General features: G+C 36.3%; 1 pseudogene; it reads right to left on the bottom strand.

Moving 5' to 3' along the window:
- Positions 1-476: 476 nt before the first annotated feature.
- LOC120177843 lies at positions 477-1,401 on the bottom strand (annotated as a pseudogene).
- Positions 1,402-6,265: the final 4,864 nt, after the last annotated feature.

Genomic DNA, 6,265 nt, shown 5'->3' with positions numbered 1-6,265 from the left:
CGTATCCAAATAATTTTCCTCGCCATAAAGACAACTTATTAGAATTGAAATAATAATTTGGAAACCCAATTAGTATAATAGAATACTTGTGGGGTTACTTTAATAATTAATCACTAAAAATTAGGGACTGAGCCATAAACTAAAACTAAAGGAAACTATGAGACAAGACCAAGTTCTTACCAACCCTCGAAGACTCATGATGCGATTTCCCAATATATTTGTTTAAGGCACTACCCACGTGATTTTCCTTTTTGGAATCATAATCCCATTTTGCAAGTAATTGTTGTGTGGGGTATTGCCACATAACCCACGTGGAGTGTCCCTTGCATGCACCACTCTCAATTATTAAATCTAGTTGTATCCATATGGCAATGAACCAAAGACCAAAGCTATGGTCAACGGTAGCCACGAGTGCCATGAAGATGTCAGCATCCTCTATGCATGTTACGTGTCGCATGGCCAGTTGCACCGACGATTTACTGCTCTCTCATCATCGAGACCTTCATAGTTTTAAGTTGGTCCCCTTTCGGTTTCTCATCAAATTCAATTATCCGCCCTTCTTCATCAATCTTCTTCAGACCAAATACAGTAGCCCGTTTTTCATCCATTGGAAATGCAGCTACGGTGATATCAACATCGATCTATCTATGCCCTTGAATAAACTTTTCATAATCCATTCTATATAAATGGTCCTCAGCAAGAACCAAGAATTCCGTGACAACATGCTTTTCAACAGCCACAAATATTACCTCACGGTATCTGCAGTCCCCTGAAACCAATTTGGGTTCTTAGGACTCTGCTGAGCAGTAAGAACCTTGACGAACCCTTCATTCTTGTAACCATCCATATTACTTGCATATGCGCGGGAGAGATGACGATTGAGAGAAGCATAATTGAATTGGGTGAAAACGTAGGTTTTGGATATGTTAATGTTAAAGCAATTACTAACAGTAATATCAATTAGCCTATAATTGGCTCATAATGGAACAGCCGTCTTAGCTCTCTTCTTTGTTAGTGGTAAAGCCTTGTCCCTGCTCCGCCTCCCAAAATAACCCCAAAAACACTTAAACTAGCGTCAGGGCCGAGATATGTCTACGAGTTCTGGGAACCGAAAACAACTTTCGGGGAAATAATCAATGGTGTTCGTTTCAATTGACGGGAAAAGATAACCGTTTTGGAAACGAGCTTGTCACTAGAAAGAGCAGAAGCGGAGAACGATAAGCTACGAGGAGCTGGAGATATACTGCTCGAAGATGAAATGGAAGAAACACTTTCCAGAAGGAAGATTTGAAATTGATGGAAAGTTGGAATGGAACAACCTTGTTTAGTTGTTCTGATAAGATTACGAGCAGGAAGTTGGGGACTTTGAGCTTGAAGACAAGACTTTGAGATAAGCTTCATAAACAGTAAAAAGATAGAGATGTGTTTTCTATCAACACTAAAAAAAAAATCTCATCAATTTATGGTTTCAACATTTTGAATAAAATAATAAAGTTCACAACAATAATAGATGAATAGAATTCACGTGAATTCTAAAATCCTTTAAACCCCGCATTTAATTAAAAAAACTAACCCCATCAATTGAGGTGTGACACTTCCTCTAACCTCATGAATTAAAACCCCAAATACATCATTTTCTCTAACATTTTCTTCTTCTTGAATTAACTAAGCCACCATTGACGAAGCTTTGAACTCTTAAAGAGAATGTCAAAATCAAGCTAAATCCTTGGGTGCATATCAAGATAGAAGTTATAATAAGGGAATTATGTTGAAATTTCTTCAAGCAGCCGACGGCTGCAAAAACAAGTGGGGAGGGCTGCTAAATTTTTTTATTATTTTGTAATAGGGATAATTACAAAATTGAGTCATTGAACTTTAGGGTATTTATAAGAGTTTCCCTTAAGCTTCAACTATAAATACCCTAGCTCATTTAGCTTCAAAATCATCCCAAAATCCCAAATCATTTCTTTCTCCCAATACTAGAGAGTTTTCTAGTGAGTAGTGAGTGTTTTGTAAACACCTGTAAATTTTCTCTCTTAGTAAAAGATCTGCAGCAGTCCGGAGACATAAGCAAATTGGCTGAACTCCGTTATCAATTTCGGGTATTATTTTTCCGGTTTTATTTCGCATTCTCACTAATCTGGTTATAGGGAAATTACTCGTACTCGGGTTTATTTCTCAACAACTGGTATCATAGTTTTAGGTTGTAAATTTTGTAAATTTTTTGCGAGGTTACTATTCATTACTATTCACATGAATAGTGAATAGTAAAAATTTTGTCGGCGATACGAGTTTATCGACGGAGGTGTTATAATACACGGTGGTTTGTACAAATTGTCAGAAACGATCTAAAGAAGCCAGATTCGAGTGGGAGCAATGGCTGTAGACGAAGGGAATGTGAAAATTGAAAAGTTCGATGGTGCGGACTTTGGCTTTTTGAAGATGCAAATTGAAGATTTTCTGTACCAGAAAAATCTATATCAACCTCTCTCAGGAAAGCAACCTGAGGGCATGAAGAATGAAGGGACTCTTCTCGACAGACAAGCCCTCGGAGTTATTCGACTGACGTTGTCTCGTAATGTTGCTTTCAACATAGCAAAGGAAAAGACCACGGCGAGTCTTATGGCAGCTCTCTCCAGTATGTATGAGAAGCCATCAGCCTCAAACAAAGTTCACTTGATGAGGCGATTATTCAATTTGTAGATGGCAGAAGGGGAATCAGTGGCTCAACACCTGAATGAACTCAACACAATCACAACCCAGTTGAGTTCCGTGGAAATTGAATTCAATGATGAAGTTCGAGCTTTAATTCTCTTATCATCTCTACCAGATATTTGGAATGCTACTGTTACAGCAGTCAGCAGCTCATCGGGAAACCGTAAATTAAAATTCGACGATGTTCAAGATCTGGTATTGCGTGAAGAAATTCGACGGAAAGAATCGGGTGAAGCATCAACCTCCTCAGCCTTGCACACGGAGTCCAAAGGGATAACTTCATAAAGAAATTCAAATCGTGGCAGATCCAAATCCAGAACGGGAAAATCAAGAACGGGAAAGAAATATTTTACATGTTATAACTGAGGCAAGAATGGTCACTTTAAAAGAGATTACCGAGCACCGAAGAAAAATACCGGCGCACAGAATCTGTCAACGTGACATAGGAGACAGGTGATGCCATGATTCTAAGCGTCAACAGTCTGATTGAATCATGGATCTTGGATTCAGGGGCATCTTTCCACTCCACTCCATGCTGAGAAATCATGGAGAACTATGTCAGTGGTGATTTTGGGAAGGTTCATCTAGCTAATGATGAAACCTTGAAGATCGTCGGAAAAGGAGACATCCGACTAAAGTTGCCAAACCAGACTACCTAGACACTGAAAGGAGTGATACATATTCCTGGCCTCAAAAGAAATCTGATTTCTGTAGGACAGCTTGATAGAGAAGGTTATAGTTGTTAGAGTATGCCCAAAGACCAATCATATGATGATGGTAATAATACTTTTATTTACCGATTTTATTGAATAAAGGCATTGCCGTTATTATTTTCATTTATATATATGTGTTTAACATAAACTGGAAGATAATAAAGTCCATATAATGACATAATTTTTATTATTAAAAGATCCATAGTCAAGTATTATTATGGGCATGGACAATAATAATATGCTTAAGACTAACATGTTATTGATTGATGATAAAGAGTTGTCATTGACATAGAGATGTCAGAATTGATACATGATTATATTGTTAGAGAACAATGTATTGGATTGACCCACCATGAGTATATGTCTTGGATTATTATGTGACAATCATAACATTACTCATGGTGATGACTATATGTATGATCCTCAGACTTGAGATCAGTACTATCCCAACATATATTGTTGTATGTTTTGATGCAACTAAACAAGCTCCGTAGCTGGTTGCTCTATAAAGACTGTTATTGAATATATCTCAATATATGTAGTGGGTGTGTATGATTAAGATAGGATTTGTCCTTCCTACATAATAGGAAATATATCACAAGCCACCTGATTGAGTAATACTAGAAACGTATGGCCATGCTCGAATAAGTTGATATGAGATATCAAAAATGTGTATATATATATGATATATTTGTTTTGCACGGTGTCTGATATGCATGGTTATAGACCTTGTTCAATTCACAATGGTTTATTTTAAAATACGGTCTGTGAGCCGTGCCTTTCTATATCTCTGTTGTATTTCTCTTCTCATCTTACTCCCTTATATGTAAAACGAGTTTGTTTTAAAATTGTAAACCTATGAGGATTCACAAGGAGAAGAAGAATGGCGAGAAGATACCTAGAGAGCAGTCTTAGGCTTTAGGGTTCTTGGTTCTCCCATTGAGTTGGAATGGGCCACCTTAGTCATTGTTTTAAGCTATAACCATTGCATCTTATTTATTGCTATATTTGTTATGTATACAATGCATCAAATGATAAAATAGGAATAAATATTGATGAGATCAATAAGGGCCTAATATTAAAATGAATAATGATGAGATAATTACGCAAATCCCTCTTTATAATCTAAATTAACTTAACCGTCCAATATTTACCCTTGTTAAGGATTTGATCGATATTGTGTGGGCTTTGCCAAAGCATTGGCACATAAATCTATCTTGGTTAAACGCGAATAAGAAAGTGATATTCACTGGTTGAAATATTGGTAATAACTTAGCTAGGTTATTCTAATATGATTAGAAACCTAGAGGTTAAATATTTGGATAAGTCATGAGATGACTTGAACAAAATTTGTTCACCAAAATGAGGAGTTACATAAGATGTAACTAGTAAAGTGTTACTTACCTAAATAATCACTATCCTAAAAGAAAAGCCAAAGCTGATTTAGGAAATTGATGTATTATGGATCCTCACCCACTAGAAAAATTTTCGTTGAATTTTTCCGAAATTAAAACAGAGATGGTTTTTAATTTTGAATAAATTAGTGGGAGTAATTTGTAAATAAAGTCCTATTTATAAATTTTAATTCGGTAAATTCACTTTAATATTTCCATTGTTGTAGATTTAATGGCAAACAACACTTTATCACTGCGATCACTCCTTGAGAAGGATAAACTTAATGGAATAAACTTCTTTGACTGGTTTCGTAATTTGAGAATTGTTCTCAAACAGGAAATGAAGGAATATCATTGAGGAACCTGTTCCTGATGAACTGGCAGCTAATGCTTCAAAAGCTGACAAAGACAAATTCAAGAAACATATGGATGATATGTTAGATGTTGGATGTCTAATGCTTGCCACCATGACTCCTGAGCTTCAGAAGCAACATGAGGACATGGTTGCATATGAGATGATTCAAAATATCAAAGAAATATATGAAGGGAAAACACGTCAAGAGAGATATGAGACATATAAAGCTCTATTTCAATGCAAAATGGCAGAAGGAACTCCTGTAGGAGCTCATGTCATCAAGATGATGGACTACATCCAAACATTGGAAAAGCTGGGATTTCCTCTTAAAGATGAATTGGCTACCGATGTTATCCTGCAATCGTTGCCAGATAGCTTTAGCCAATTTGTCCTTAATTTCAACATGAATGAAATTAATAAGACTTTGCCACAGTTACTTGGCATGTTACGAACTACTGAAAATAACATGAAAAAGGTTGGACCTAAGCCCATTCTGATGGTCCACAAGGACAAAGGAAAGGGAAAGAAAAAGGTAGTGGCAAAGTCTAAGGGTAATGGTAAGACCAAGCCAAAAGGGAAAAATGAATTGAAACCCAAAGGGGGAGTTAGCAAAGAAGGAAAATGTTTCCATTGCGATAAGACCAGACACTGGAAGAGAAACTGCCTTGTTTACCTTGAAAAGGTCAATAAGGCAAAAGCAAACGGAACATTTGTTTCAGGTATTTATGTTATTGATGTTAATTTGTCAACATCTACTTCTTGGGTATTAGATACCGGTTGTGGTTCTCATATTTGTACTTCTGTACAAGGACTGCAAAAGAGAAGGAATCTGGCTAAAGGAGACGTGGACCTACTAGTGGGAAATGGAGCAAGAGTTGATGTATTATCTATAGGGACATATGTTTTATCTTTGCCTAGTGGACTTGATTTAAATTTAGAGGATTGTTACTATGTTCCTAGTTTGACTAAGAACATTATTTATATTTCTTGTTTGGACAAGATTGGCTTTGAGATTATTATTAAGAATAATTGTTGTTCTTTTTATCTCGAAAGTGTTTTTTATGGTTCGACACAATTGGTTAATGGTC

The sequence above is a fragment of the Hibiscus syriacus genome, unplaced genomic scaffold, assembly GCF_006381635.1.
Source record: "Hibiscus syriacus cultivar Baekdansim isolate YM2019G1 unplaced genomic scaffold, ASM638163v2 tig00112339_pilon, whole genome shotgun sequence".
Classification (NCBI taxonomy): Eukaryota; Viridiplantae; Streptophyta; class Magnoliopsida; order Malvales; family Malvaceae; genus Hibiscus; species Hibiscus syriacus.
This window is presented reverse-complemented; position numbering and strand designations above follow the sequence as displayed.